The 21,321-nt window shown below is 37.4% G+C and overlaps 1 pseudogene; it reads left to right on the top strand.

Annotated features, from left to right (window-relative positions):
* Positions 1-8,525, top strand: part of LOC110571262 — a 159,554-nt pseudogene extending 151,029 nt beyond the window's left edge.
* Positions 8,526-21,321: the final 12,796 nt, after the last annotated feature.

Consider the following 21,321-nt stretch of genomic DNA (forward strand, 5'->3'; position numbering starts at 1 on the left):
AAAACCAGAATAAGAACCAGTAATATCTGCAACAATTATTTTGCTACACATAGTACAGTACATAGATATACTCTTGCTCTCTAACACAATACATAGGACTCACATCCTTATAATCACCATATTGTGTTGAACAAAATCTCCAAAATCTTTGAACAAGGTCTTCTAAATTGATGACCCAGAAAACTGAAACTACCTACACCACTCCTTTATTGGAAGCTACCTCAGTAGCCTCTGATTAAGGTGTGGAGCCAGTAGAAGAGGTGATCTGGAGTCTTTTGAGCACAGCTTACTGACTGAGGAATGGACAATTTACCTAACCTAAACCAACTGATTCTCTCTCAAATTTAATTGAGAAACATGTGGCTAGATAGTGACAGCCACTGGGGGATTTAAGAGACGTTCATGATGAGTCAAGGTCATAATGCGACTACTGATAACCAAACCCACTTTGCTCTGTAAGAGAATCGAACTAAAAACCTTAAAGATCAAGAGCTGACAGAGGGAAAGGCAGGAAGAGGGAAAATTTAATAAAGAAGCTGATTTAATAGAGAAAATAGACCCAGACGGTCATTTCGCATGGCTTGTGTGAAAATGTTCTTAAAATTAGGTCTCATGGGATCCTCTGATGCATTCATATACATCCCCCTTTATGTTAACCCATTTGAGTAAGATTTTGCACTTTATAACTTAGTTATCCCCAGATTAAGTGCTATACTAAATCAATGTTTTCTAAATTTAAAGCATGTTCCTTTTTTTTCCTTTTCTTTACCCCCTCAAAAACATTTCAGATACTTGAACATTTTACTTTCCTTTTCTTCTGTGCTTGTGACTATTCAAGGCTCATTTCAATATCCACACTGACTTCAGATTTAAACATGTATTTTCTTATGTGTGCTATTTTATTACTTAAGCACATTATCCAATGAGTGTATTTGTGCTGATTATTTTAAATAAAATATATTTTTCCTAATATTCTCTCCACATGAAGCTTTAGTTAGACTTTTCTCAACTCACTGCTCTCATAATACTTTTTTTTTTTTTTGCTTCTATCTTGACCCTTTTGAAATAACATAGTCATGTTTGCTGCTTTCAAATCCTCTAGAATCTCTCCCAAGTCTAGTGAACTTTAAAAAATGTCAGTTAAAGGTTCACTGGTTTTCTTGTTCACTTTCTTTAAAATTCATGGATAGCCACCATCAAGTTCTCGGTGCTCTACTTGAAGCACAGCGCCTTTAGCAGTTTTGCTTTTTATCTGTACCTGTCTAATTCTTTTACTTACAGTTCTAAGGGATCTATTCTAGGTTGGAAAATATCTTAATTCTTACATTTTAACACAAATTTAAATAAATATTTTCACTTAATATGATTAAAATGATAATGATATAACTCTGTTATTGGGGGAAATGATGTTTAATATATTAAAATTAAGATACCAGCAAATACATGTACTTTAAACTAATGGCTATGTACGTATTTCTAAAAGGCGTTTTAAATTATTTATTAAGGGTTATGCTTAAGTGGAAAGATTCAGGGAATTTTAAAAGCTATTCTCTTATTCCTTAGAAATCATGTGCAAAACATCACTGCATACGTTATCATTTGTATCCGAGATAAAGAAGTTCATCGAAGCAGTAGGTAGACATATACACATATGCACATTCCTCTAAAAATGGGACTCTATTTTAAAAATGTGATTTCTATTATCCAAACACAATACATTAAGTCATGTTAGTTATGGCTAACCAAAAATCCATAGTTGGATATAAAGAACTATGTTGGGAAGTAATTTTAATAAAGGACATATTGATGTGTATATAGACAAAATAAGAGAAGAGTAATTCTCTAAAGACTCAATGCACACTATCTTGAAAACAAGTTTTTATCTTTAATAAGTAGTTGTACATATATGTATTCAGAAAGTTAGCATCTAGATCTTAATTAAGTTATTTGGAATTGAGGACATTAAATATTAGGCAGTCTAAATACTTTATTTGCATAGATAATTAGAAATATTTCATTTTCATATTTTATAGTAGTATATTAATGAAATAATTCAGTCAAATTATAGCATGAAATATCCCTAAACTTTTTTTTGTATGTTGTCAATGTTAAATTTATTGAAACTATCAAATGTAACATAACAGTGTATATAAAATGCAGAAATATAGATTTAACAGTAATAATCCAGAATAATATATTAGAGTATAATAATACAATGGGGAATTAGAAAATAGAAAAAGGAAGTAAAATGTGCAAATTTCTTTTTGTTTCCTAAGGGTTTACTCTTTTTATTTATTTATTTTTCTTCGAGGTTTCATTTAAATTCAAGTTAGTTGGGGCGCCTTGGTGACTCAGTCCATTGAGCAGCTGAGCATCTGCCTTTGGTTGGGGTCATGATCTCAGGGTCTTGAAATCAAGCCCCACGTGGGGCTCTCTGCTTAGTGGAGAGCCTGTTTCTCCCTCTCCCTCTGCCTGCCACTCCCCATGCTTGTGCTCTCTCTCTTCCTCTCTGTCAAATAAATAAACAAATAAATAAATAAAATCTTTAAAAAACTAAATTCAAGTTAGTTAACATATAATGTAACATAGTATTGGTTTCAAGAGTAGAATTTAGTGATTTATAACTTACATGTAGCACCCAGTGCTCATCCCAAAAGTGCCCTCCTTAATGCCCATCACCCATTTAGCCCCTCCCTCCACCCCCTTCCCTCCAGCAACCCTCAGTTTGTTCTCTATAGTTAAGAGTTATTTTATGCTTTACCTCTCTCTCTGTTTTTAGCTTATTTTATTTTTTTCCTTCCCTTCCCCTCTGCTCATCTGTTTTGTTTCTTAAATTCCACATTTGACTGAAATCATACGGTATTTGTCTTTTTCTGACTGACTTATTTGCTTAGCATAATACACTCTAGTTCCGTTAACATGGTTGCAAATGGCAAGATTTCATTCTTTTGATGGTTGAGTAACATTCCTATATATAGGTGGTATATAGACATATATATATATATATGTATGTATGTATATGGGCTCTTTCCATACTTTGGCTATTGTTGATAATGCTGCTATAAACATCAGGGTGCATGTACTCCTCAGAATCTGTATTTTGTATCCTTTGGTTGAATGCCTAGTAGTGCATTTGCTGGGTCATAAGGTAGTTCTATTTTTAACTTTTTGAGGAACCTCCTTACTGTTTCCCAGAGTTGCTGCACCAGTTTGCATTGCCAACAACAGTGTAAGAGGGTTCCCCCTTCTCTGCATCTTCACCAACATCTGTTGCTTCCTGTGCTGTTAATTTGAGCCATTTTGACAGATGTGAGGTGTATTTCACTGTGGTTTTGATGATGAGTGATGTTGAGCATCTTTTCATGTGTCTGTTGGTCATCTGGATGTCTTCTTTGGAAAGTGTCTGTTCATGTCTTCTTCCCATTTATTAACTGTTTATTATCTGTTTTTGTGCCAGTACCATCCTGTCTTGATGATGACAGCTTTGTAATATAGCTTGAAGTCCAGAATTGTGACGCCTTCAGCTTTGCTTTTCTTTTTAAAGATCTCTGTGTCTATTCTGGGTCTTTCATGGTTCTATACAAATTTTAGGATTGTTTGTTCTAGCTCTGTGAAAAATGCTGTTGGTATTTTGATAGGGATGGCATTAAATGTGTAGATCACTTTGGGTAGAATAGATATTTTAACAATATTTGTTCTTCCAATGCATGAGCACAGAATGTTTTTCCATTTCTTTGTGTCTTCTTCAATTTCTTTCATAAGTGTTCTATAGTTTTCAGAGTACAGATCTTTTACCTCTTCGGTTAAGTTTATTCCTAGGTATATTATGGGTTTTGGTGCAAGTGTAAATGGGATTGATTTCTTGATTTCTCTTTCTGCTACCTCATTATTGGGGTATAGAAATGCAACAGATTTCTGTGCATTGACTTTATATCCTGCAACTTTGCTGAATTCTTGTATCAATTCTAGCAGTTTTTTGGTGGAGTCTTTCAGGTTTTCCACAGAGAGTATTGTGTCATCTGCAAATAGTGAAAGTTTGACTTCTTCCTTGCAGACCTGGGTGTCTTTTATTTCTTTTTGTTGTTTGATTGCTGAGGCAAGGACTCCCAGTACTATGTTGAACAGCAGTGGTGAAAGTGGTCATCCCTGTCGTGTTCCTGCCCCATTGAGAATGATATTAGCTGTGGGTCTTTCATATATGGCCTTTATCAAATAAACACTTGCTCTTTGGTTTTCTATGACAATTGAGATTATGAACTCCTCTATTCTCTTGTAAAATTGCTTTACTTCCAGTATGTTTGTAGTTTCTATACAATTGTCTAAGAAGAAAAGAGCTAGTTTTTGTGTCATGTACTCATTTGTCTGGAAATAAGTGTCACCATAAAATGTTTATTGGGTACTAACAGATTAGAACCTTACATTTTATAAAACATAATGTGACTCATGTTTTAGAGAAAAGATGCTTTATTCAAATGGTAGTAAGTTGTTTCAGACTGTATGTTTTGTAAGAAATTAAAGTTCATGAAACTATGTTTACATGGCATGATAAAGGGTTTAGCCTTTTAATATGGAAACTCACCTTTTCATGATTTTATATATTGAAAGAATGACATTCCAATAATTTTTTTTTCTTCATCTTTTGGGAAGGTTTTTTTTTTTTCTTTTTATTTATCTATTTGACAGAGAGAGAGAGAGAGAGAGGGAACGCAAGCCGAGGGGAGCAGGAGAGGGAGAAGCAGGCTCCCCGCCGAGCAGGGAGCCCGATGTGGGGTTTGATCCCAGGACCCTGGGATCATGACCCTAGCTGAAGGCAGCCACTTAACTGACTGAGCCACCCAGGCGCCCCTTGGGAAGGTTTTTAAATTAAAATTAAACTTCTTGCTTTTGAGGAAAGTTCAACTTAAATTTATCATGGCTAATGATATAAGTCTTGAGGCATTAAGGAGAATGGGAAATAAAAACTGCAATTTTGGGGTTGATGAAGGGGCAGAAGAAAGGAGGAGACATTGGGGAGAATAAAGTGAGGAAGGGGTGGTTTTCCCCGTAATAATTTGAGATCAATGAGTAGAAGAAATAATAATTTGAGATCAACGTGTAAAAGAAAAATATTTCAAAGGTTTGGATCTGTTGCAGGACTGGGAACCTGGTGATTAGTTATGGAAAGGAAGCCCAATAAGGGGGAAGGCCTAACAGAAACATGACCAAAGGCCATGTTCTCGGCACTTGTAACTTGTGGAAATGGACTTTTAAGATAGCTACAAGTCCCAGTCCTGCCTGCATTGAGCAGTGCCAATGCCTATGCCCTGGGACTGGGAACAACATCAGTTTTTCCTCTCCCTGACATCCACTTCCTGAGCACTCAATAGCACCTCCAGCAGGATTGAAACTTTCCAGGACACAGGAATTTTCCAAATCACATTCTGTTTGAAAATCTTGCTTACAGGGCGCCTGGGTGGCTCAGTTGGTTAAGAGACTGCCTTCGGCTCAGGTCATGATCCTGGAGTCCCGGGATCGAGTCCCGCATCGGGCTCCCTGCTCGGCAGGGAGTCTGCTTCTCCCTCTGACGCCCCCCCTCATGTGCTTTCTCTCATTCTCTCTGTCCCAAATAAATAAATAAAATCTTTAAAAAAAAAAAGAAAAAAAAAAGAAAATCTTGCTTACATTACTGAGGGTACCCATTCTTGGTTATGAATCATTATTTTTTTTAATATGCACTGATGGATTCAGTTTTTGAATATTTTATTACAGATTTTTAGATTCATATTTATAAGAGAGGCTGGCTTATAATTTTCCTTCCTTTTTTATCCTATCATATTTTGGAATTAGTTTCATAATAACTGATAAGCATTATGGAAACTGTCACTTGAAAAACTCTTTAGAGGGAATTTTGTGAAAATCGTATATAAGCATATCCTGTTTGATGGTTTTGCTTTATTACACTTTGCAGACATTGCATTTTTTACACATTGAAGGTTTGTAGCAACCCTGTGTTGAACGAGGCTATTGGTGCAGCTGTTCCAATAGCATTTGTTCACCTCATCTCTCTGTGTCGCATTTGGTTATTCTCACAGTATTATTTCAAACTTTTTCATTATTTTTATATTTGTTATGGTGATCTTTGATCAGGAATCTTTGATGATGCCATTGAAGTTTTGGGAGTGCACCATGAACTGTGCCCATATAAGACAGCAAATTTAATTGATGTTGTGCAGGTTCTGACTGTCCCACCAACCTGCCATTCCCAGTCTCTCTTCTTCTCCTTTGCCTCCCAATTCTCTAGGACACAACAATATGAAAATTAGTACAATTAATAACCCTGCATTGACCTCTAAGTGTTCAAGTCAAAGGACAAGCCACATGTCCCTCAGTTTAAATAAAAAGCTAGAAATGGGGGCGCCTGGGTGGCTCCGTTGGTTAAGCAACTGCCTTCGGCTCAGGTAATGATCCTAGAGTCCCTGGATCAAGTCCTGCATCGGGCTCCCTGCTTGGCAGGGAGTCTGCTTCACCCTCTGACCCTATCCCCTCTCATGTGTTCTTTCTCTCTCATTCTCTCTCTCTCAAATAAATAAAATCTTAAAAAAAAAAAGCTAGAAATGATTAAACTTAGTGAGGAAGGCATGTTGAAAGCCAAGATAGGCCAAAAGCTAGGCCAGAGTGCCAAGTTGTGAATATAAAACAAAAATTTTCTTGAGGGAAATAAAAAAGTGCTATTCCAGCCAACATGGGAATAAGAAAGCAAAGCAGCCTTATTGTTGATATGGAGAAAGTTTTAATGGTCTGGATAGAGGATCAAACCAGTCACAATGTTCCATTATGCCAAAACCTAATACTGAGCATGACCCAAAGTCTCTTCAATTCTATGAAGGCTGAAACAGGTGTGGAAGCTGCAGAGGAAAAATTTGAAGCTACTAGAGGTTGTTTCGTGAGGTTTAAGAAAAGGAGTCATCTCCATAACATTAATGTGCAATTGAAGCTGCAAGTGCTGATGGAGAAGCTGCAAGTTATCCAGAAGATCTAGCTAAGAACACTGATAAAGGTGGCTAAACTGAACAGCAGACTTTCTTTTTTTTTTTTTTAAGATTTTATTTATTTATTTGAGACAGAGAGAATGAGAGACAGAGAGCATGAGAGGGAGGAGGGTCAGAGGGAGATGTAGACTCCCTGCCGAGCAGGGAGCCCGATGCGGGACTCGATCCCGGGACTCCAGGATCATGACCTGAGCCGAAGGCAGTCACTTAACCAACTGAGCCACCCAGGCGCCCAACAGCAGACTTTCAATGGAAACCAAAAACACCCCTTCTATTACAAGAAGGTATCATGTAGGACTTTCCTAGCTAGAGAGGAGATGTCAGTGTCTGGCTTCAAGGCTTCATAGGACAGGTTGATTCTCTTGTTAGGAGCCGATGCAGCTGGTGACTTTAAGTTGAAGCCTATGCTCATTTACCATTTGAAAATCCTAGGGGTCTTAAGACTTATGGTAAATATAATCTTCCTGTGCTTTCTAAATGGAACAACAAAGCCTGGATGACAGCACTTCTGTTTACAACATCATTTACTGAATATTTTAAGCCCATTGTTAAGACCTACTGCTCAAAAAACAAAAAGAAAAAAAATATTCCTCTCAAAGTATTATTGCTCATTGACAATGCACATGGTCACCCAAGAGCTCTGAAGAAGATATACAACAACGTAAATGTTGCTTCCATGCTTATTAACACAACCTTCATTCTGCAGCCCATGGACCATTCTGGACTTTCAACACATTTATGTTTTATATATAGTTGTACAGTAGATGCATAGTAATACCTGTGATGGATCTGGGCAAAGTCAATTGAAAACCTTCTGGAAAGAATTCAAGCATTTTAGATGTCATTAAGTCATTCATGATCCATGGGAAATGGTCAAAATATCAACATTCTTAGAAATTTGGAAGAAGTTGATTTCAACCTTCATGGATGATGTTGAGGGGTTCAAGACCTCAGTGGAGGAAGCAACTGCAGATGTGGTGGAAATAGCAAGAGAACTAGAATATGAAGTGGAGGCTAAAGATGTGATTGAATTGCTGCAATATTATGATGAAATTTTAATGGATGAAGAGTTGCTTCTTATGGATGAGCAAAGAAACTGGTTTCTTGAAGTGGAATCTACTCCTGGAGAAGATTCCATGAAGCTTATTGAAATGACAACAAAGGATTTGGAATATTATCTAATCTTAGTTGCCAGAGTCACAGAGGGGTTTGAGATGACTGACTACAATTTTGAAAGCAGTTCTATTGTGGGTAAAATCTTATCAAACAGGATAGCATCCTACAGAGAAATTGTTAGTGAAAGGAAGTCAATCCAATGAGGCCAACTTCATTGTTGTCTTATTTTTTTAAATTGCTGCAGCCACCCCAGACTCAGCAACTACTACCCTGATCAGTCAGCAGCCGTCAACATCTAGGCAAGACTCTCCACCAGGAAAAAGGTTTTAACTTACTAAAAGCTTAGATGAGGGGTGCCTAGGTGGTGACTCAGGCCCTTAACCATCTGCCTTTGGCTTAGATCATGATCTCCAATCCTGGGATCAAGCCCTGCCTCAGGCTCCCTGTTAGCTGGGAGTCTTCTTCTCCCTCTCCCTCTGCCCTTGCCCACCACTTGTGCTCTCTCTCAGATAAATAAATAGAATCTTAAAAAAATTAAAAAAAAATAAAAGCTCAGATGACTGTTGGCTTTTTCTTTAGCAATAAAGTATTTTTGGTTAAGGTATGTACATTGTGTTTTTTAGAAACAATGCAATTACACACTTAATAGGCTAATGATAATAATAGGCTGTTAATTTATAATTCAGTATAAGTATAACTTTGATATGTACTGAGAGACCAAAAAAATTATTTTGACTTGCTTATTGAGATATTCACCTTATTGCAGTGGTCTGGAACTGAACCTACATATCTCTAAGTTATGTCTGTAATCTCTTCCTTCAGAATTTATAAATATATTCTCAATCTTTTCTGTTAAAACTGAAAAAAAATTAAACTATTGGTTAATCACTTTTAATAATTATAGAATAGTTCAGGTTTTAAATTTTCTCTTTGGTAACTTTTTAAAAGTTGCATATTCTTGGGGCACCCGGGTGGCTCAGTCGTTAAGCGGCTGCCTTCGGCTCAGGTCGTGGTCCCAGGGTCCCGGGATCGAGCCCCGCATCAGGCTCCCTGCTCGGCGGAGAGCCTGCTTCTCCCTCTCCCTTTCTCTGATGCTCTGCCTACCTGTGCTCTCTCTCTCTGTGTTAAACAAACAAATAAACAAAAATCTTTAAAAAAAAAAGTTGCATATTCTAGAAATTCCTCCTCCCAACTAATATTTTTTATTTGTGCCTTTTCTCATATTTTGATAAAGTTTGCTAGGTATTTACTGATTATTATGGCTTATTTAAAAGGAAAGCATGTTGGCTTTGTTGGTCTCTTCACTATATTTTTATAACCAAATGAATTAATATACTGTCTTGTACTCATTCGTTAGTTTTTTTTTTCTATTGTTTTTCTTTATTAGGCTTAAATAAATATTAGTTTCTCCTCTTTCTGGTTGTAACCATTCAATGCTAAATATTTCTAAGTACTATATTTCTTTCTTTCTTTCCAAATAAATATGGAATAGCTTCTAATTGTTTAGCTCTGAAACTTTTCAAAATGTTATGATTTTTTTGATGCATGACTTATTTAGAAGTATCTTTAATTTCCAAATAATTATGACTTTTTAAAACTATGATTTTGTCAATTTAACTTATGTACTAGTATTTCCAGCTTCTCCCTATTCATCTTCCTCTCCTTTTGCCTTTGTTTGGTTTGTTTATGTTTTTGTTAAATTCATTTTTACTTTTTCACTTATTTAGACATTATTCAGTCTATTACTGTTTGTAAGTGATTAGAACATAACTCTGATTACTCCCCTATTGAACTAACATGATATTTTCTGATATTTAAACTTTCTTTCTAAGCCAATGATTTGTACATTATTTTTACCATTTTATATGGTGTGTGTCTGTTTATATTCACCTATAAATTTATAGGTATTTTATAATATGTGATTTTTTTGATGATACTTTTTTGCATTTCAGACTTTCTTCTGGGATTATTTTTCTTCTTACTAGAATACCTCCTTATAAATATCATTTAAAGTGGATCTATTTGTGGTAAACTCTATCAGATTACATTTCTTGGAAACATTTTTAATTTGGTCTTATTCTTTAAAAAGAGTTTCACTGAGCCATTCTTTATTGGCAGTGGTTTTCTCATTACATTCAGCATTTCATAATCATTTTGTAGTTAAACTCTGGAATACCCTGGCAATGAGAGAATCCTCAATATTTGAAGAGCTTTTCAAGTGCTTTTTAAAATTTTAGTGCATCTGCTTTTCTTGATTATTGTTAGAGTTTTTGCCACCTCTTATGTGTTTTATTTTGCAGATTTATAATCCTTTCATTTATCTTATAGCTATTTGCCTCCTTTTATTTCTCAGACTCTAGGTCATCTTTATTTTCTTATATTTGGTTAATAATACGTAAACAGAAGCCTATACTTTTTTAGTGTTCTCTGGTAAATAATTTATTATTTTTTATTTGATTCTTCACAGGAAGTGTCCACTTCTTTTATGAGTAAATTGTTTTTTCATTAACCCTGCAATGTTTTATGTGTGTGTATGTGTTAACTCATCTTTAAACTTGGAAAGATCTTTATAGGCTTATTTGTCAATATGTAGTTTATGTTTTCTCTTTGAACCTCTCATGTCACCCTTGGGTGGTGATGAGATTTCTACTTTAGACTTTAAATTAATTGCAAAGTGGTGTGAAAACTTTTTGATCAAATGTTGGCATCTACTAGACATTTATCTGGGGTGATTCTACTTTCTAGCCTGGAAACATCCTTTCTCACTGTCAAATTTATTTAACTATGAAGAGAGGATTTACCTCTTGTGAATTTCAAGATCACTAGAAGTGATGCATTAAAATTGTAGAACCCATAATTCAGTGTACTGGGGCCTTTTTTACTATTCCCATGTTGTATTACTGTCCCTGGTCTCAATGGGCCACTGATATACATCTTCAAGTCACAACCTTACAAAACTAATTGAAGATTTAAAATAATTTTTAAAGCTAAGGTAGAGTTGGGGATTGGTCAGCAATGTAAGTGTAGATGGAAACGACCCTGACCTTATCACAAACCTTGTATTCCCCATAGAAATAATACCTGCCTAATTTGCTGACTGAGACAGAGACTGTTTTGGAAATAGGAGCAGAGCAGGTGGTTAAAAATCTTGCCTAATCCACCATCTGTGTTACTACTGGTATTTTCAGAAGTTAAAAATTGCCTTGTGTCAAATGTTATGTTTGCCATTCTTGTTGTTTGGGTTCCAGAGCCCTACGTTAGTTGTAGTTAGGAAAAAAAATTTTCCATTGTATAAGGCAGAGTTTATTTTGGCCATAAATTTCAAAGTGTAGGGGCACCTGGGTGGCACAGTTGGTTGAGTGTCAGACTTGGTTTCAGCTCAGGTAGTGATCTCAGGGTTGTGAAATTAAGCCCCCTGTTGGGCTCCACAGTCAGCATGGAGTCTGCGTGTGACTCTCTCTTCCTCTCCCTCTATCCTCCGTCCATGCACACACACACTCTCTCTCTCAAATAAGTAAATAAATATTTAAAAGTATTTCAAAGTTTAATGATTATCCATGTTCTTCTGAGTTTCTTTTTCTGTTTGAATACACAGCCCCACATATATTTGCATACTATTGACACACATTCACATACGTATATAGAGCTTTGCCCTTTGAGGTTTAGTGATAGACTTACTTTATTTTATCCTCATCTACACTTCCCCCATAGACAATATGATGTCTGTACCTGGCTTTACTTAATGTCTAGAGTACAGAAAACTTACATATTATCATGTCCAGGCTAGATGCAGACCTTTTCTTGAGACTCAGACTTAGATTCACAATTAGCCCTCCCACACTACTTTGGTCCTTCTCCTATTCATTTTTTACCTGGCAACCAATGTGCAGTGTTCCAAACACAAAACCAAATCCTTCACTTATCAAGTATGCCAATGGCTCCACATTGCTCTTAAAATAAAGACTAAAATCCACAACATGAACTAAAAAGGACCTATACGTCTGAGCTCTATCTAATTCTACCAGCCTTTTACTCTACTGATGCCTCTCTGTGTTCTCCCTGACTTCTCTGCTCCTTTACATGATTCATCTTCTCCAGGATACCTCAGTCACCATCGCAGACATCTATTCACTTTAGCTCTGCTTTACTTAGAAGATGTTTATATTTCTTTAAACCTCTGCTTTGTCATCCTTTCCTTACTCACATATTCTCTCTTCTCCTCATTTTTGCATAAACTTTTTATTTTATGCTCATAACATCATGCAAAGTCCTTAGCATTTACTACATATTTTATTCTTTGTCTAGTAACTTAATGTAATATACTAAGCTCAGTAAGCAGCTATATATTGGATCTGTTCAGTATTTTAACCATAATATCTATCGAAGTGAGTGCAATCTAATTTTCCTTACTTGATTTTATGAATAAATTTATTAAATAGTAACCAAGCAGATTAGGCCCTCAAATATACTGTAATTACAACTATAATTTCTTTATAGTTACAAAGAGAAACTGTAGGGGGAAGGCTATCAGAGTTGTACATGGACAATACATCAACAGCAATGATACATTCAGCAATGAGGGCCATATCAGTGGATGTTTGTAGGAACCCAAGGAGATTCACCCACAATCAGGTGTTGCTAAGCGTTCCAGTGGTGGTGGTTTCAGCCCCTAAAACCAGAAAACATTATTTGTTTTTTCCTGCTCTTGTTACATATAAACGATTATCTACAAGATCCTAGAAGTGCAATTTTCTTTCATCTCCCTATTTAACTTTAATCTTGGCACAGGGCCTCTGGTTCTTTCTGTGAACAAAGGGACAGGGGCTTAACTTCTAGGGTAATTTATTTCTGAAAATTAGAGATCTGGACAGAAAGACCTCTGACCCACCTAGGCACAAAGGGAAGGTTGAAAGAAACAGAACGCTTGTCAGTCACAAGGGCCACCCATCAGGGTTTAACCACAAGTTCTCTGGGTTGGAGCTGGGAAGGTGGAGGGTTGGGCAAAACAGCCTGTAGGAGTAGACAGCAGTTTCCTGCCCAGACTTCAGGGGGCTGCAGAGGGCAAGCTCTGGTGCCACTACTGCTGTTTGTGACCATCCCTTGGCAGCAGCTGTTCTCTGAGCACTCTGAGGAGAGAGTTGGTAGTCATGCAACCCACACTGTGTCGGTGGTGAGAGAGTCTGCCTTGTGTGAATGGTGGTCTTGGTTCTTGGATTCCTTACAAAAAATTTATGTGAAGATCTGTGCTCAAATAAAGACAGAAGGAAAGTAGCAAGCACAAAACAAAACAGTTTATTAAAGACAGTACACTCTCAAAAAAGGCGAGTGGGCAGGCCCAGAGGTAGCAACTGACCTGAGATTACAGGGATCCTTTCCTTTTATGTGAAGTGGGGAGAGGTCTTGGGTCATGGACAGGGTGGTCTCTAATGGAGGCTGTTTCCAATCCTTTGGGGGAGGAGGGCGTTTGACCCTACAAGATTTGTAACCAGAACCATCATGGCAGACTTCCCCCCAAGGAGGGAGGTAATAACCTCAATGTAAATGTGTTATAATGAGTTGAGAGGTTACCCTGGGGCACGGGTGGAAGAGGAGAGTGCATGTTCTGCACCTGTGGCTGTTGGTCTGTTAGAAGCCACAAGGCCAGAATTTTGAAGTCTTGGAAGCCACAAAGTTAGGATTTTGTGCCCCCAGTCCTCTAATGTGTGATGTTGTGCCCCCAAGATTCTAACGTGTAACTATTTTTCACTGCCCTTCCCTCCTGCTCATGTGTAACTATCCTCCTATTCTACCTATTGAACCACTCTCCCTTATTACCTGGAGCAAAATAACTCCAGAAAGGATCTAGCTAAATCTCTAAGGTCTCTGATGCCTCTGGGCAAATCAATCCTTCTCTTCACCCCCCCCCCCCCCCAAAATTTCAAAAACTTGCTGCACTGCTAGGTTTTTATCAGCAACAGAAACATGCTTAGGGTTACTCAGCTCCCAGGAATCCCCCACCTATTTCTGGCCCTATTGTTGGAAGACCACAAAAAGTTGCTAGGGAAATTCTTTCCTAGCTTTTTTCAAATCCCTGTGTTGGCTCTTAAATCTGACCCACTAAATGTGCTTAGTGAGGAGTCAAGGGCAAAAGAGAAAATCCAAACATCCTCCTTGGAAGCAAATAAACAAACAAAAACCTTTTTATCAACAATGTGCTAGCATACTCCAAGAATGCTGTGTTGCTGCTCTTAACACTCCCCATGATGAAATGACATGGCAGGCAAAGTGTCCATGTACTACTCTAGTACTTTCTAAGACCCATTGGTAAAGAGCATGTGGTATCCTCAGACTCTTACAAATGATCCAATAGCACCCATGTGGGATGTCCAATAGACTCACAAAGTGCTCCACAGGATTTTCAGGCTTTTTCCTCCTCCCAATGGAATTATCCTTAATCAACTTCCTGTTCACTGAACCCATTTGTCAGGAGCCCCTTTGAGCTAGGCAGTTAAGCTGCCAGGTTTCAGAGTAACAGATTAATGCAACAAGTCAAAATGGAAGTAAGAATCAAGGCTTTAATTACTTACTGTTATAGTGTAAACAAGGGGCTAAACCAGAGAAAACACTGACTTCCTTTGTTCCATTTTCCCATATGGATCAGAGCACCCGTGGAAAATCAGATGAATCAGCACAGACATGAAAGCTACTGCCAAGGGAGCCCTGAACAAAAGACTTCTGAAGGGTTATGGACCCAGGAGCCAGGGAGGAAGAAAAAGGAGAGGGCTAAGAGTGAAAAAATACTGGGTACAGAGATTTAGAAGAAAATGTCTCAAGGTTCCCTCCCCACCGCATCCCCCTAGCACATAAAGAGACATCAATGGAAGTGCCTGATGAAGATCTTGGCTAAAGCCTTAGATAAAGAAATCTAAGAATGAAGGAGCCTGGAATGCAAAGTGCATGAGAGCATCACTGGCCAGAAGTGTCTGAATTCTTGATGGCAACTCCCTCCAGAGTGCAACACACTGGTTGTGTATTGAATGAAGTGTGGGGTGGGGGGGGCTGGGAAATGGGCGCAGGACCCCCCCCCCAAAAAATACAAGGCCTATCAGGTAAAGCCTTTGTAGTTGTCTATGGCTTGTCCTGGAAAATAACATATACTTTTGCTGAATAGCCACACTGCTCAAGTTGTAGAGATAATACTTGAGCAAATGTATTCTGACTTTAGTGCCAGGGTGCTTAGGCATTATATTATGATGCCTCTATATTACATGCTATTAAGGAGTAAAAGTGCTTACAAAATTTTCTCTTGATATTTGGTTCTTAGTAGTTTGGGTAAGTTGTAGCCAGAAGTGGTTTTCATCAAATTTAACGCATTTGAGTTCTGTTGAATTTCTTGAATTTACAAATTTATGACTTCCAGTATTTGAAGGTAATTTCCAACTATTATTCTTTCAAATAGTTTTCTGCTTCATTTTCTTTCTTTTTTGGGGGGGGGATTTCAGTTACCCACATGATAGACCTTCTGCATTGGCCTCCAGATCCAAGGAACTCTGTTCATTATTTGTCCATTTTTTTAATCTTATTTTCATTGATGAATTTCCATAGATAATTTTCATTTATCTATTTTCAAGGGTCACTGACTCTTTTCTCTTTCAATTTCTTTCTGCCAATTAATCCCTCCAGAGCATTTTTCATTTTAATTTAATTTGATTTTTAATTTTATAGTTTTATAATTTCCATTTTGTCCTTTTCAATAATTTCTATTTTCCTGAGGTTTTCTATCTTTTTATTTATGCCAAGAGTAAATGCCTTTACCTTCCTGACTACCTTTATAATAGTTGCTTTAAAGTCTTTGGTTTATAATTTCAACATCTGTACCATCACAGGGTAAACTACATTGATCATCTTTTCCTTTGAGCGCGTTTTCATGTTTCTTTGTATGTCGAATAATTTTGAACTGTACCCATGAACAATACAAATGTATTTTCATGTAGGTTGTTGATTCTACTATATTCTTTTTAGGACTGTTTTTATATTTACTTTACCAGATAATTAACTTTACTAGACTCAGGGTGCAAACTCTCTTTTGCCTACCGTGGGTGGCAGCTCAAATGTTAATTCAGATCAATCTCAGTTTACTTTTCAAATGCGCGTTTCAGATGTCAGCCTGAGACCGGGGTAGAGTTTATATACATTTTCTCGTTACCTTTCTCTGACTTTCTCTTTCCAAGAACTTCTCCCCCAAGCCTGTCTTGGAACCTTGGTAGTCTTGATTCCTTCCTGTGATACCTTAAACCAGAATCCAGAAAGTCTGTGGGCTGGGCCGAGCCAGAAAATTCAGAAACTAATCCTGTGCCATTTGCTCTCTCCATGCATCATCTCCTCTCTGAAATCTGCCTATTTTGTTCACTCTTCAGAGCCCTCTGGTAATTTCTGTTTATTTTGGTTTTTATCTGTATTTCTCTAGTAATTATAATTTCTATCTGCAGGAGAGTCAATATATTACTCCTCCATAAAAAAAATTAGTAACTCAGAAATTAATTCTAAAAGCATTACATTAGCTACTATGGAGAGAATAGATTATAATGCAGTTAATTGAAATAGACCAACTAGCAGAAGATGGTAACTTGCACTAGAAAAGTGGTGGAGAAAGAGTTCAAAAATGTTGCATTTTATATATTTCAAAAGGATTTGAATTTTTGATATAGAAAAAAAAAGAAATGAATAAAGAATTACTTTTTTTTAAAGCCTGAGCAAATAAAAAAAAATAAAAATAAAGCCTGAGCAAATGAATTTATAGATTTGCTATTAAATGTTACGGGAAGATCAGGAAAAAGCCAGTTGAGGGAATGGGATTCAAATTTAGATTTGGGGGGGAGGATGTTGGAGTAGTAGGGGCACCTTATGCTTGCCTCATCCTTGGAACAGAGCTAAATAATTATCAAATCATTCCAAACACCCAGGAAACCAATCTGAGGACTGAGAGAACAAACTGCACAACTAGAGGGAGAAAAGAGGCTGCATTGTGGAAGGTAGGAAGTGCAGAGATATGATTTGGGGGAGAAAATAATTTCAGGTACTGTGAGGGAGAAGGAGCCCTGATCACACAGAGAGGACAGACAGAGACAGAGAGAGAGGCAGAGAGAGAAACAGAGATAAAGCAGCATGGACGGGATTGCACAAGAAAAACATTACTTCCCTAAAACCATAGACTGGTAAAATGAGAGGGACTGATTACCACAAGTTTTTACAAGCAGTGAAGCTGAAAGTCTGAAGTTTTAGAAGTCTGTGCCATCACCAGGGTCAAGCCTGGCAGGCATAGAGGTGCTCTTGTGGAGAAGGAGGGCTGAGGCTTGGGAGAGGACAGTGAGCTCTGAGTTACTCTGAGAAAAACTTCTTGGAGTGCATTTGGGAGAGGTGGCACTGCATCTCAGGAGACAAAAGATCCAGTGGGTACCAGTAAGCTGCCCCATTCATGAGCATATGAGTAAAGAGTCCGCCTGAGAGCAGCTAACCTGGATACCAGCATTTTGCTATACTTTACCATAGAATTCAAGCCCCTGGTCATTATGCGATTGCTTTTCTGGGACAAACCAATACCAGCCACAGCACAGGAAGACCCTCTCCCAAAGGATCAGCACAGTTCCAAGCCCAGCTGGGTCTCTAAAATTTAGAGTTTTGAAAACCAGCTATATGCCTGAGACAAAACACAGGAGCACTTTGCTGCCCAGTGGGCAGATGGCTTCAACACAGACAGGGTGAAGGCAGGGATCTGACGGAAGATGGGGACACAAGAGGGGAGATTGTTCTGTGAAGGCTTCCTGAACATCAGTGGGCAGGAACTCCTCTCTCTGGGAAAGAGAGTAGGCTGACACCATTTTTCACCTCTCTCATCAGCAAGGACAGAATTCAGCACGTGGCACAACACATACAGTGGCTTAGCTGCTTACACCAAGCCCTACCCCGTGTGCAGTGCCAGTGCCTTTTGTACCGGGGCAAGTGTGATTGAGACCAGAGCAGCAGCTGGTCCCTCCCCAAGGAGACCCACACAAAATACCCACATTCATCAGGTCTACTGTTCATAGAGTGCTGCAAAGTTTCAGTTCTAGTGGAAATAGGACCAGGCATAGGCTTTCCTAACACACAAAAGACAGAGTCCTGGAAAAAATGCCAAGACAAAGGAATTCATCCCAATAGAGAGAACAAGAAGAGATCACCAGCCAAGGAGCTAATCAAACCAGATATAAGTAATATGCCTGATCCAGAATTTAAAACAACAGTCATAAAGATATTAGCTGGGCTTGAGAAAACCATAGGAGAAAATAGACAGACCCTTACTGCAGACATAAAAGACCTAAAAACTAGTCAGGATGAAATAAAAAAAAAAAAAAAAAAAAAGCTCTAACTGAAACAACTGGATGTAATGACTACAAGGATGGAAAAGCAGAGGAATGAATGATATAGAAGATAAATTTATGGAAAATAATTAAGCTGAAAAGAAGAGGGGAAGAAAAATATTGGAACACAAAAGTAGACTTAGGGAACTCAGTGACTCCATAAAGCATAATTACATTCGTATCATAGGAGTCCTAAAAGAAGAAGTGAGGGGAAAAGGGGCAGAAGGTTTATTTGAGGAAATTATAGCTGAAAACTTTCTTAATCTGGGGAAAGAAATAGGCATCCAAATACAGGAGGCACAGAAAACTCACATCAAAATCAACAAAAGCCAGCCAACACCAAGACATATTGCAGTAAAATTTGCAAAATATAGAGACAAAGAAAAAATCCTGAAAGCACCAAGGGAAAAGAAATCCCTAACCTACAAAGGAAGGCAAATCAGGTTAGCAGGAAATCTCTCCACAGAAATCTGACAGGCCAGAAGAAAGTGGTATGATATATTCAATGTGCTGAATGGGAAAAGAATACTTTTTCCTTATTAGGACTGCAATACATGGAAGCAAATGAAAATGAAAACATGACAGTCCAGAACCCTTGGGATTCAGAAAGACAGTCCTAAGATGGAAGTATATAGCAACACAGGCCTACCTCATGAAGCAAGAAAAATCTCAAATACACAACCTAAACTTACATATAAAGGGGCTAAAAAAGGAACAGCAAATAAAAACTAAAGATAGCATAATAAGGGAAATAATAAAGATTAGAGGAAAAATAAATAATATAAAAATAAACAAACAAAAAAACAGTAGAACAGGTCAATGAAACTAAGAGCTGGCTCTTTAAAAGAATTAATAAAATTGATAAACCCCTGGACAGACTTATCAAAAGAAAAGCTAAAGGACCCAAATAATTAAAAGCATGAATAAAAGAGGAGAGATCACAACTAACACCATAGAAATGTAAACAATTATAAGAGAACATTATGAAAAATTGTATGCCAACAAATTGGGCAATCTGGAAGAAATGGATAAATTCCTAGAAACATATAAACTACCAAAACTGAAATCAGAAGAAATAGAAAATTTGAACAGTCTCATAACCAGCAGAGGCATTGAATCGGTAATCAAAAATCTACCAAACAAAAGTCCAGGACCAGGTGGCTTCTGAGGGGAATTCTATCAGACATTTAAAGAAGAGCTAATACCTATTCTTCTCAAACAATTCCAAAAAATAGAAATGGAAGGAAAATTTCCAAACACATTCTACATGGCCAGCATTACCTTGATTCTAAAAGATCCCACTAAAAAGGAAAATGCAGGCCAATATTCCTGACGAAAATGGATGCCAAAACTCTCCACAAGATACTAGAAAAACAAATCCAACAGTATATTATAAAAAAATTATTTACCCCCATCAAGTGGGATTTATTTCTGGGCTTCAGGGGTGGTTCAATATTTGCAAATCAATCAACATGATACACCACATTAATCAAAGAAAAGATAAAAACCTTATGATCCTCTCAATAGATGCAGAAAAAGCATTAACAAAATACAGCATCCTTTCTTGATAAAAACCCTCCACAGTGTAGGGATAGAGGGAACATACCTCGACATCATAAAGGCCGTATATGAAAGACACACAGCTAGTATCATTCTCAATGCAGAAAAACTGAGAGCTTTTCCTCTACTGTTAGGAGAGACAGGGATGCCCACTCTCACCATTGCTATTTAACATAGAACTGGAAATCCTTGCCTCAGCAATCAGACAACAAAAAGAAATAAAAGACATCCAAACTGACAAGAAGTCAAACATTCACTATTTGCAGATGACATGATACTCTCTGTAGAAAACCTGAAAGACTCCACCAAAAAACTGCTAGAACTGATAAACAAATTAAGCAAAGTCACAGGATATAAGGTCAATGTACAGAAATCTGTTGCAATTCTATACCCCAATAATGAAGCAGTAGAAAAAGAAATCAAGGAATCTATCCCATTTATAATTGCACCAAAAGCCATTAGATACCTAAGAAGAAACCTAATCAAAGAGGTAAAAAAGATCTATACTCTGAAAATTATAAAACACTTATGAAAGAAATTGAAGAGGACACAAAGAAATGGAAAAACGTTCCATGCTCATGGATTGAAAGAGCAAATATTGTTAAAATGTCTGTACTACCCAAAGCAATATACACATGTAATTCAATCTCTATCAAAATGCCACCATCATTTTTCCCAGAGCTAGAACAAACAATCCTAAACTTTGTATGGAACCACAAAAGACCCTGAATAGCCACAGCAATCTTCAAAAAGAAAAGCAAAGCTGGAGACGTCACAATTCTGGACTTGAAGCTCTATTACAAAGCTGTCATCATCAAGACAGGATAGTACTGGCACAAAAACAGAAATATAGTTCAATGGAACAGAATAGAAAACCCAGAAATGGACCCTTAACTCCTTGGTCAACTAATCTTTGACAAAGCAAGAAAGAATATCCAATGGGAAATAGTCTCTCCAACAAATGGTGTTGAGAAAACTGGACGGCAACATGCAGAAGATTGAAAGTGGACCACTTTCTTTTACCATACAAAATAATAAATTCAAAATGGGTGAAAGACCTAAATGTGAGACAGGAAACTATCAAAATCCTAGAGGAGAACACAGGCAGTAACCTCTTTGACCTCAGCCACATCAACTTCTTACTAGACAGGTCTCCAGAGGCAAGGGAAACAAAAGCAAAATTGAACTATTGGAAATTCATGCACATAAAAATTTTCTGCACAGCGAAGGAAACAATCAGC

This window comes from Neomonachus schauinslandi, chromosome 2, assembly GCF_002201575.2.
Source record: "Neomonachus schauinslandi chromosome 2, ASM220157v2, whole genome shotgun sequence".
NCBI lineage: Eukaryota > Metazoa > Chordata > Mammalia > Carnivora > Phocidae > Neomonachus > Neomonachus schauinslandi.